This window comes from Teleopsis dalmanni, chromosome 1, assembly GCF_002237135.1.
Source record: "Teleopsis dalmanni isolate 2A chromosome 1, ASM223713v2, whole genome shotgun sequence".
In the NCBI taxonomy this organism is placed as follows: Eukaryota; Metazoa; Arthropoda; class Insecta; order Diptera; family Diopsidae; genus Teleopsis; species Teleopsis dalmanni.
This window is the reverse complement of record NC_051846.1, coordinates 135888632-135901581: the sequence shown is the minus strand read 5'-3', so window position 1 is coordinate 135901581 and position 12950 is coordinate 135888632. Positions and strand designations below refer to the sequence as shown.

The 12950-nt window shown below is 32.3% G+C and overlaps 1 protein-coding gene across 4 annotated transcripts in view; it reads left to right on the top strand.

The window, feature by feature from the left end:
* Positions 1 to 12950, top strand: part of LOC119668922 (myogenesis-regulating glycosidase) — a 142433-nt gene that overhangs the window by 109268 nt on the left and 20215 nt on the right. The window contains exons 1-5 of one of the 4 annotated variants that reach the window (XM_038078605.1): positions 820 to 836; positions 898 to 1040; positions 1094 to 1103; positions 5531 to 5673; positions 5727 to 5736. The exons of 1 other annotated variant lie outside the window; for it this stretch is intronic. The gene's annotated coding sequence lies outside the window, so the exon portion shown is untranslated. Of the gene's footprint in view, positions 1 to 819; positions 837 to 897; positions 1041 to 1093; positions 1104 to 5450; positions 5470 to 5530; positions 5674 to 5726; positions 5737 to 12950 lie in introns of those variants that run through there. 2 more of the 4 variants (XM_038078606.1, XM_038078603.1) reach the window with 2 other exon arrangements.

Genomic DNA, 12950 nt, shown 5'->3' with positions numbered 1-12950 from the left:
AAATTTTAAAATTTACGTACTTTTTATTCTCACTTAACTTTGACTTTGGTTACAAGATTCAATTTTTTAAATGTTCACAATTTATAGATAAAAGTTTCAATAATTCGATAGTATCAAATTTATAATTTCTGTGTACAAAATTTTAAATTATACGTAATTTTTATTTTTACTTAACGTTGACTTTGGTTACAAGTTTCAATTTTTAAATGTTCATAATTTATTAATAAAATTTTCAATAATTCGATATTATCAAATTTATAATTTCTGTGTACAAAATTTTAAATTATACGTAATTTTTATTTTTACTTAACTTTGACTTTGATTACCAGATTCAATTTTTTTTAAAATGTTCACAATTCGTCAATAAAATTTTCAATATATATAATCTCTATGTATAATTTTTTTTAACAAAATATTCTCACTAAGTTTGAAGAGTCACTCATATTTCACTGGTGACACCGCCGTCTTAGTCACGTACTTTTTAGCTGCAACGGAAACCAGAGCCAGGAGTCCTTCTTCCGCGGTAGAACAAACAAGAGACCTTCTTCTTGGTGAACGCTCCTTTTATCCCCTCCATGGTCAACGGTGTCAGCTGAAAAAAACGTTAAAGTTTGTTGACCCAACATTAAAGCTCCTTTTCTGTACCGCACTGAGCGAAAGTTTAGTTTCACGGCGAATTTACATTTCTTTGAGTACCTTTTAGAAGTGGTTTTTGTCTGAGTTGTGATCCACTTCTACACCTTTTCTGCACAAAGCTTTCTTCGTTTGACAGGTCTCTTTACTATTATTTTGTTTTGCTCTCGTTTGTTTGTTAGCAATGTGTTGTGCCGGTGAACGTGTGTATTTAATTCTATTAATTAGAAAATTATTTTAAAATGATTTTATTTTCCAATAAAGTTCCAGCAAAATAGGACACCCAACGATAGCTCAAGATATGTGTCTTATTTATTCAAAAATTGTTCACGCACTAACCAAGGATTTTCATACAATTTTAAGATTTGTCAAATTCAAAGTCACGTTGTTGGTGGCAGAGGATTGGGGTGAGTTGGTTTAACTTAATGTTTTTATAAGTATTTAACAATTTTTATTACAGGAACCTTCGAGTGAGTGTTACTTGTTGTGTGTTAGGTGGTCGTGTTGTGTTTAGTAGACAGCTATACCCACGACGTTGTAACGATCAAATTTTTGGTTGACAAAATTTTGGCCGTTACACTCCCTCCTTTCTTTCGGGAAACGTGATTTGCCCTGAACCATTACCTGCCAGCGTGATTTCTGTGACGTTGCTTTGGACTCTTATATATTTTATAAAAGTCGTGTTGCTCTTTGGTGTGATGATCGTCTTGTTGAAATACACTTCGCTGTTTCACTTGTTGTTGTCGACTTTGAATACTAGGTGGATTTTTCGATGCGTGATACTCGTAACATACTCCTACTTGTTTTAGAAGGCGGATTGTTTTTTCCTTTTGCTGTGGTAGTTGTGTTAATGGTAATGATTGGGTAAGACTAAGTATTTCATCATATATTTGACCTTTTGTTGAATTCGTTTTGATAATTTTATCCTTTTGCTTCCATGGTATTAGCGAAGTCTTTGACGGTGGTTGTTCTTGCGAGATGTTAAACACTTCTTGTACTGCGTGCTCTGGGGTATCTAGTAGCTGTTTTCCATCTGGACCTGGCGTTACATTGATAGGGCTTGCACTTCGGTGTCGTTGTACTTCTTCCATGCTACTAGGTCTTGAATCTTGCTGTTGTGCCACGTGCTCATGTATATCTAGCTGTTGACCAAATTCTGCTGGCATTTCGTTGAATTTAGGATTTGGTTGTCGTGGTATTTCTGGTATTTGTTTTTTGATATGTTTTAGATCTTGGTGCTGTGCTGCTTGTTCTTGTGTAGCTTGATGTTGTTTTACATCAGGTGCTACCATGATGGGACTTGGATCTCGGTATCGTTGCGCCTTTTGTACACTATTAGGTCTTGGATCTTGTTGCTGCGTTACTTGCTTCATTTGAACTTGTAATATTTCCTGTTTTTGTATGACTCGTGGTTGACAATACTCTGCTGACATTTCTTTGACTTTAGGACTTTGTTCTTGTTGTACTTCTGGTACTTGCACTTTGATAGGTCTCGAATGATGCTCTTGTTGCATTTGTTTCAATTGAACTTGCAATGTTTCTTGATTTCGTATTACTCGCTGGTTATTAAACTCTGTTGACATTTCTTTGACTTTAGGACTTTGTTCTTGTTGTATTTCTGGTATTTGCAGCCTGATTGAACTCGGATCTTGCTCTTGTTGCATTTGTTTCAATTGGACTTGTAATGGTTCTTGCTCTTGTGGAACTCGCTGTTGCTTAATTATTTTTGGATTTTCTGGGATTAGTTTGCGATCTTGCGGTGATACATGATGTTGTTCTGCGTCATTTCGATGTCGCACGCTTTGTGTTGATATGCTTGCTGCAGTAGTTGAAGTAAAAATTCTAGACGTTTCTGCAGGTGTTTGCTTGGCGATTGGCTGGTGTTGCTGCTGGCTGCGGAAAGGTGACTTGGAGACTGGACTATGAATGATTTTATCACATTTCGGTGTATTGGCTATGCGTCTCATGGTCTTCTGTATTATCAGCGGTCGTGCACATTCCACTGCTACACGCCCGAAGATTACCTCGCTATCTCGTGCTCGACTTACTTCATTCTGCTCTTCGCGTAGTTCTTCGAAGTCCTCAGCTAGTGCTATTAATTCCTTTAGACAAGTGAAATTCCGACGTTTGATGTATACTTGGTACTCTGTGCTCATGTTGCGATATACTCGTTCTAATTGTGACTCTTGATTTAAACCTGCGTGTCGCATTAGTTTTTGTAGTTCCAAAAGATACATTTTAAACGTCTCTCCTGGTTTCTGTAATCGATTTCTCAGTTCGTCCTCCAATCGCTCGAAATATTGATGTGGTAGAAAGAATTTCAGAAAATCTCTCTTGAACGCTTCCCAGTGATTCCAGTCTTTCTTATTGTATCTAAACCACACCAAACCTTCTCCATCTAGTAACAGGGGCATTGTTCGAGGCAACATGTTCGTTGATATGGCATACAGATCCGCTAATTCTTCCAATCGCTCGATAAACGTCAATGGATCGCTGTTGTCATCATACCGGATCGCCCATTTTCTGACCTGGTCAATGACGCTTGCCTGTGTGTTCCTTTGAGGAAGATACGAGTGTACATCACATTGCGGATGTGAATGTAACTGCCTTGCTGTTGTATCGCTGATCATGCTATGTCGCTCTGATGTTTCACTATATTCTCTGTCGCGTGTATATTCCATGTTGCTTTCCCTGTGTTACGAAGTTTGTTATTTACCGCCGCAAGTCTTACATTATTCCGTAGTATCCAGCCCGAATTCTATGAGGTTCTCAAGTCATGTTTTCGTAAAATATAAAAAAAATATTTACGACCTGCCCATGTTAGTTGTGTGTATATCACCTCGTTATTGATATTGAAACAGTTGCTATTCGAGTCGTGAAGTGCTGGTCTCAGGGTCCCTGCTCGGGCGCCACTTGTAATGAACCTTTATTTTGGTTCGTTTAAAGCTGGGGTTGAACTCAGCCGTCCCCAAGGTCCACACAAGAAATTTATTTAGTGAGACCCTATCACTTCAAGTTTTCACGATGACGATGAACAGAACCGTAGGCCACCTGATCGAAACTAAACTAAATCGCTGATGAGCTGAGCTGATGTTATAAATACTAATTCGCCAGACAGCCGACACGATATAACGCAGACACACGTGACTGATAAAGCTACGTGCGTTGTGTTATAGGTCGCAGGTCACACGCCCTTCCCTGTTCACTGTTAAAGCGCCCAGGGGCCGGAGACGTTAGGTGACTATTAAAGCTACCTATCGTTTCCGACACTATGGTATAGACTCACGTGACTATTAAAGCTACGTGAGTTATACCCCGTACAACCGAGATTCAGTTACTATTGAAGCCCCGAATCTTTCTTACCTGTGTCTCTCACTTGTGTTGTTGTGCTGGATTCCCGCCTTGAATTTATACCGTTCAGGAGTAGCTAGTCTATGTGGTACTTTATCAATTCTGTATCTGGTTAAGAATCTGATTGCGTTTGTTGAAATACACTTTTAGTTTATTCTCCTTTTAATTTATTTATTCGATATAAAAGAAATTGTTAAGTTTTATTATATTAGCAACCAAACAATTATGTCTAATTCTGTACTTGGTTAAGAATCTGATTGCGTTTGTTGAAATACACTTTTAGTTTATTTTCCTTTAATTTATTTATTCGATATAAAAGAAATTGTTAAGATTTATTATATTAACAACCAAACAATTATGTCTAAAATATAATTTGTACGTACTTTTATTTGGCTTTACAGCCACTAGTAAAATTCAATTGTTAAGTTTTTTTTTTCCAATTTATTATTGCAAAATTTTCAATATTTCGATATTCTCCAATATATGTATATATAATCTATGTGTACAAGATTTTAATTTATACATACGTTTTATTTTTGCTTCGCTTTGACTTTGGTCAAAAAAATTCAATTTTTTTAAATGTTTACAATTTATAACTAAAATTTTCTCTATATTTCGATTTTAACAAATATATAATTTCTGTGTACAAAATTTTAAAATTTACGTACTTTTTATTCTCACTTAACTTTGACTTTGGTTACAAGATTCAATTTTTTTAATGTTCACAATTTATAGATAAAAGTTTCAATAATTCGATATTATCAAATTTATAATTTCTGTGTACAAAATTTTAAATTATACGTAATTTTTATTTTTACTTAACGTTGACTTTGGTTACAAGTTTCAATTTTTAAATGTTCATAATTTATTAATAAAATTTTCAATAATTCGATATTATCAAATTTATAATTTCTGTGTACAAAATTTTAAATTATACGTAATTTTTATTTTTACTTAACTTTGACTTTGATTACCAGATTCAATTTTTTTTAAAATGTTCACAATTCGTCAATAAAATTTTCAATATATATAATCTCTATGTATAATTTTTTTTAACAAAATATTCTCACTAAGTTTGAAGAGTCACTCATATTTCACTGGTGACACCGCCGTCTTAGTCACGTACTTTTTAGCTGCAACGGAAACCAGAGCCAGGAGTCCTTCTTCCGCGGTAGAACAAACAAGAGACCTTCTTCTTGGTGAACGCTCCTTTTATCCCCTCCATGGTCAACGGTGTCAGCTGAAAAAAAACGTTAAAGTTTGTTGACCCAACATTAAAGCTCCTTTTCTGTACCGCACTGAGCGAAAGTTTAGTTTCACGGCGAATTTACATTTCTTTGAGTACCTTTTAGAAGTGGTTTTTGTCTGAGTTGTGATCCACTTCTACACCTTTTCTGCACAAAGCTTTCTTCGTTTGACAGGTCTCTTTACTATTATTTTGTTTTGCTCTCGTTTGTTTGTTAGCAATGTGTTGTGCCGGTGAACGTGTGTATTTAATTCTATTAATTAGAAAATTATTTTAAAATGATTTTATTTTCCAATAAAGTTCCAGCAAAATAGGACACCCAACGATAGCTCAAGATATGTGTCTTATTTATTCAAAAATTGTTCACGCACTAACCAAGGATTTTCATACAATTTTAAGATTTGTCAAATTCAAAGTCACGTTGTTGGTGGCAGAGGATTGGGGTGAGTTGGTTTAACTTAATGTTTTTATAAGTATTTAACAATTTTTATTACAGGAACCTTCGAGTGAGTGTTACTTGTTGTGTGTTAGGTGGTCGTGTTGTGTTTAGTAGACAGCTATACCCACGACGTTGTAACGATCAAATTTTTGGTTGACAAAATTTTGGCCGTTACAGCAACAAAGAGTTTAATTTCAATTAATTATTTATGAATTTGTGAAACAACATATAGTAGTTTCTACTGACATAATTTTATTAATAAATAAAACAAATTTTATTTATTTATGCATTTCAATAGTAAAATTTAAAATAATGTTAGCCACTATTATTGGTTTTATTCCTTCATTTTTATTTTATTTGTCATTTTCATATTAAATATGTATTTTTATGTGTACGTAAAATAATTTCCAATTATTAAGTTTAATTAATTTTTGTAAATATTTTTAACTACGTATGGGTTATACATGTTTTTGTTATCTTCTTATTTCTTTGATCTTATTTCTTATTTGAGATCGTAATCATCACCTCTACTTTATTTAGCTGGTAACCCTGTCAGTGCCTCACGGTGCATATGGGGATAGATTCTCTCTGACTAGCTATATTATCAGGAAAGGCGGGCGATCAGAATATAATATACTACTGTATAGAGTATTATATACTCTATAATATACCTTGTGATCAAAAAAGAACGAGAATTTTAATTTTTGAATTCCCGCGCTTGTCCAATCTGCAAATTTATTTTATTTTCACGCTGGCAACACTATTATACACATTCTGTCAAAGTTTAACGCATATCGTACGATTAGTTTTGGAAAAGTCGAAAAATTTTCGTGTTTCGATATTTCGCTGTAATTCATTCAAAAAAAGCGTCGTTGTGATGTGGCCAAAGAGATGATTTCCAACTCAGATAGTGACGCCACATTCATCGAACACCAGCATCATAACTGGTGATGAGACATGGGTCTATGAATTTGGCATGCCAATTTGACCACCAAGCAAACAATCGACCGAATAGTGCTTCGAAGGTGAGCCGAAACCGAAAAGAGAACGCCAAAGTCGGTCCACATTCAAGGTTATGCTGACTGTTTTCTGCGATATTCGTGGTGTGGTGCACTACGAATTTCTTCCGGACGGTCAAACGGTCAATAAGGAGTATTATTTGGCCGTTAGGCGTCGATTGTGTGAGGCCATTCGCAAAAAGAGGCTAGATTTATGGAGGGAAAACTAATCGATTTTACACCACGCACCGGCTCACACAGCGTTGGTTGTGTCGCAGTTTTTGGCTAAAAACTCCACCAATATCATCAACCAAGCACCGTATTCTCTAGATATGGCCCCGTGTGACTTTTTCCTCTTCCCTTGACTCAAATTGCCATTGCGAGGACCATAGACGCGTTTTGAGACCATAGAAGCCATAAAAGAAAATACGCTGCGTGCACTAAAGGCCATACCTTCGTCGGCCTATGAAACTTGTATGGAAAATTGAATCAAGCGTTGGCATGCATGTATTGCCGCAGGAGAAGAGTACTTTGAAGGCGATAATAAAGAAAATTATTATCAATTATTATTAAAATTTTGCGTTTTTTTTTAAATTCTCGTTCTTTTTTGATCATAAGTATATATAACGTTCAAAAATATGTTTTATACTACATGAACCACTTTAGCATAATCGTGGTTAAACCACTACTGACAAAATAAGGTGATTTTGGTGTTTATATAGGTTAAGCGTCTAAATCTTTTTCTTAGTGTCCGTAGTTTCATATATCTTTTAACGGTTATTAGGTCTGGATGAACATTTAGCTTTGGTTTTTCATTTTTTTCTAAGAGTTTCAGCGCCTTTTTTCCTGTACATTTTTTATCTGCTGCAACTCTTAAGTCCATGAGAAAATCCGTATTTCTGATCTACCATGAAACATTTACTGTCCTTCTTAAAGCTCTATTTTGTTAGGTTTAAAGCTTGTTAATAATTGTTTTGAGTGATTTTCCATATGTTTTTGTTAAATATATTAATAATAATATTATTATTGCTTCACCATTTTTGCAATCACTAAATATATATTCTAAAGATATCATACTGAGTTCAAATAAAAATATATTACGCTATAATCGCACTTAAAATTTTAAAAATATAAATAGTCATGTGGCCGCTTCCACATCTATATTGTTAATAAATTATGAATTTCAGTTATTTCAAAAACTGAAATTCGCTTTTTTATTTTTTAACCTTTTTTAATTTCTACAATCGATTTTCTTTGAAAACTGATATCAATAAATCACAATGTCCCCATAAAGCAATAAAATACTCAATAAAATTTTTAAATCAATCGGCTGCCAATTTAAGACTTACGATCGCGATCAAATTTACGATTAAAATTCATTCATGTTTATTTTTGTGGAATAACTTTAAAAGCTTCTTATCAGCATATCAGCCGTAGTAGAGTACTAACCTATTAGATACAATGAAAGCGTGTATATATATACATGGTATATGTGGTAATAATAAACAATGAGCGTAGATGATAATTGGTGTTTCAAGAGTTCACTTCAGATGATCAGATTTGAATTAAAATACTTAAGCACGCGCTTAAGAAATCGCATTAAGATTATATTGCCGATAATATTATTAAACTTACCCGATTCTTGAAGAAACTGGATTTTAAAAATTTTATTATAGATATTAAGAATGAAAAGAGATTTACTTACTAGGCATTCCTCATTTAATCGATCGGAATAGTTCGTTTATTTTTTTCTTTTTAAAAACCAAATTTTTTGTTTAAGGAATGTTAAACATCTTTCAATTCGAAATAGTTCTATAATACTGTTAGTTGCTCTTTTTTCCAGTACATGCAAAGCAGCAAAATCCACCGTGTAAGACTTGAACCCACTAAAACCACCTCTCAGGAATGCATATACAATAGATACCAAGCAGAGGACCGTGTAGGTCCGAAGCTGGGAATTTCATTCCAGAATACAGGGAAAGGAACAAAATAATCTTAACATTTATGAAGCAAATACATCTAAGCCATAAAAAAATATTGTATGAGTTTAGAGGTGGGTAACTGTAAATGAAGTTAGAACAACTAAGTTAAATGAATTATTGAAAAATAAACTCTATGTACGGGGTTACTGTCACCATGATTATTCAACAGGATTACAGAGGAGGAGTGGGCAATGTCGTCCAAATGGCGGGCTAAAAAATGGGGAGGCTTATAGAGAGTAGTAAATCAGAGGGCAGGTGATCAGTGCGCAATATGTCAGGTGGAAGGTTATGGCACCTGGTTTAGTGTCGACAAGCTAAGGATAATCAATCGCTCAATATTAGCAGCATTATAGACAAAAAAATTTGGGTGTTAATTATTTTTAATTTTTGGCAAAAATGATGTATCAATTATTGAAATTAAATCTTTACAGGAAAATATTTTTAACAAGTGATTGTTTAGTACTTTAATGACCCTTTTCGGTCCATTTTAACTTTTGTTCTTTCATGTACGTTATTCTAAGATTGCTAGAATAATAATCAAAACAAATTTAGTTCGTAGTTATAATTAAATTATATGTGTCACCATTTTTTTTATTAGAACCTATATATTCGCTAGTTATTTCTCTAAAGCGGCTAAGTTAATCGTTTTTGCGTCAATTAGCCCATGAATTTCGCACTAGTAGATATTCACTAATCTAATCGGGATATAGTACGAGTATACCGCGATTTTTCGAATAGCTACTTGCTATATATTACTATATTTAAACTAGCTTGCATTTTATTTAGTGATATATTGATGACATTGCACTTGTAATAGGATACACCAAGCGATCTGAAACTATTTCCTCCTTCAAATCAGTGTGTGTCTTTGTCTTTCAATATTATAGTGTATAGAATTTTCCTATTTCATCACTAATGTCGTTTGTAGCCATTTTACACTCAGCGATAATTTTAAGGATTATTTGGTCCTTAAATATCTCAGAATATCGTTTGTATATTCTTATAACTAAAGTGTACAAAGTTAAGACTGCACGGAAAACTTTCTTGTTTTTCACCAGAGCTAATATTGGAAACTGTCAAATTGCACACTTTGTATCACAGCAGCCATGACAGCATTTTTAAAGACTCTTCATTTCTGTACGAGTTATTTTTTCGGGTATGCCTTTTAAAAATAGCGCTTTTCGGATTATGTTTTCAAGCATCGTAGGAAATTCCTTCCGGATTATGTTATTATGCAATCGTTGAACTCTGAATCTATGTTTGATGGATTTTTCGGTGGCCTGTGCAATCAAAAAACTAGATGTTTGTGTACTTATCTTTTCGACAACCGCAGCAGTACATAATTACTCTTGCATAAAAATATTATTATTGCAACCGTCGGGTCTATTGTACCCACTTTTAGAGTAAGTCTCTCAGCCCTATTGCGGCGAAAAAAAATAGTATAGAACCTATTTTACTGCATAAAAGAATAGTTGTCTGTAGTTTGTGCATTCCGCCTTACGGCCTTTCGTGAATGTGTGAGATGAGTTTTCAATTTATCGAGTATTGTTGCTTTTTAGCTTAAGAAGTGCATTACATAGTTTCTTCAACAAACTAAATTTACTTCAATAGAATGCAGTTACCGAAACTCCATTTATGTATATACTTTTAGACATTTGTTATTAGTTGACATCGCATTTTGTACAATTGATATTCTTTTTATGTCTCCATATTATTTTCATTATCACTTTATTTAATACTCTAACACTTAATAGGCCTAGATATTTAGGTCTAAATATGTTTTGGATTGTTATACTCTTTTCACATTACTTGCCAAATTGTTTTGAATTATCTGAGTATTCTATCATTATAATCTAACTATTACCTAGTCATCTTTTTGTTTGTATTGCATCGATCATAATTCATCTGCAATCTCTTTTACTTGTAACCATTATTCACACATTCGACCTTCCAATTGATCATTGTTCGTTTCCAGGCTATTGTTATCCACAGGTATGTCTGAAGTTGTCGTAGAACATTTATAACAATTATTTATTTACCATATAAAATATGCTGCGTTACTGTCAACCAATTTAAATACATGGATGCTCTGATCTAATGACATTCAATATCAACACTTTTACCTCATTCTCTTTTCACCCATTCGCATTTAGCTCTGCAACTACGAAGCTAAGTACTGCTAAGTTGTATTTTTACGAACTGTAGAGAAATCTACAATCTTTATCTTAAAAGTATATCTATGGATATCATCTTATTATATTAGTTATATTAGTCCATTTTTGTATATAGTTCACGGCACTTCTTAGGGACAATAATAACTTTAATTTGCCAAAAACGATTCATAAGTTTTGTTGTTGTTGGTTCCATATCGACGTCTCAATAAATTCAAGCTAAACAAAGAAATAATTTATATTTTTTTTCAAATTTTTTTTTAATTTACAGATTTATTTTAATTTTTACTATAAAATTATATTGATAAATTGTCTTATTAAACTTAGTCATCATTTAAATACTTTATTACGTAGATACTTATGTTAATTTGGTAATAAACCAGATTGCAACTTTAAAATCAATTATCGCACTTATCTCTGATATAAAAATAAAATATTTGTTTATTTGTTTAAAAATTTGTAAATATAAATATTTATTAAAAAAAATAATTATTTATTCAAAACATTATTTAATTTGTATGATCGGCATGAGTTGTCAGAAGCACGCAAAATTATTATTTAAATTTATTTTGATTACTCTAGGCTTGACGTGATTTTCTAAATTTTGCAAAAAAATTAAGTATTACAAAAATCACATAAAATTATATATATATGCATAAATTTATCTATATGTATGTATTGTACATGTGTATAAATGAAATGACTCAAACCATTTCTATAAGGTAACTACAGGAGAGAACATAAATGAACAAAAATCTGAGAATAATTAAAATAAGATTAAAAAAAGCGATGAATACAAAGTATAACTCAGTCATTAATAAAAACTAGCAAATTAAATAAAAAAAAACAAAACATACAAAAATATAATATCTATAATCAATAAATAAAATAAATACACTTTTAAATGATATGAAATTTATATCCAGCGTATTTAAGAATTGAAGCAAGGTATTTTTGAGATATTTCAGTTTGTATGATAAAAGATTTTTTCAGATGAGGTTTGACGCCCTAAGCCTGAAAATAGATCACTCTCTCCATATGACTTTTATTATTTCTTTGACCAAGGACATACATTCCACACCTACTACACATAACTTTTAAACATATTACCTTTATGAATGTGGTTATTAGTAACATATAGGTATAATATCTCTATTATCTATATCGTTTATTAGAGCACACTACGTCCTCGATAAATTATGCAATATTTATTTATTCTCTCTACATATGCACAACATTTATTCTGCTTTAAATATTTCTATTTGTTAATATTTTTGAATTTATAGACTCGTTAATTTCTCTTTATACCTTGATATAATATAATATAATCTAGATATATATTTCAGATCAATACATTGTCTCTATCAATATCTCGTAGACATTACGATATACAGTAAAAAATTAAAGTTTTTTATGTACTATCAATTTAGAATTATTGGAGCGAGGCACGTTTAAGGACTGAAACCTAATTTTCGACCATTTTTGTTTAGTAGCCAGAAAGACTTCTTTTAATGGCCAAGCAAAATAAGAAGCACATTTTTTAATGTAAATATGATTTGCTCATGAGTTCCTCAAGCAGAGCAAAATTAAGTATTTTGGAGACTGATTTATATGAAATGGATATGAAATATGTTATATCCGTTGAAGTGTACAGTTCTGTTATCAGCAAAACTATCAGCAAAATATCTACCCATATTAAGTTTCAAATGATTTTTCAAGATAGATACCTGAAAAACGTAGATATGCTAAAAACACAAAAAAATTTTCAATTTTGTTGAGATCAGGTTGTGTTGAAAAACGTATACCATATAGGGTGGACATATCAAAAGGCAATGGAATATGAGGCAATAAAGGAACGTTAAAACGAACGTCTACAAAATGGCCTACAAACAAAAACTATTGTGTATTTATTAATTGGTACCTAATAAATTTCAAAAAATATGAATAAAGGAAAGTTGGGTGTTATCTGGCTGTCTAGCAAAAAAAAATTTGAATGACTAATATTTATTTAAAGAGTAAACTACTATTCAAATAAAAAATATTTCAGTCTAGAGTAGTAAACGTATTGGGAAAAAATAATATGTTCTGCTTATTTTAGACAAATCGATTTTAATTGGAGATTCTCTGCAA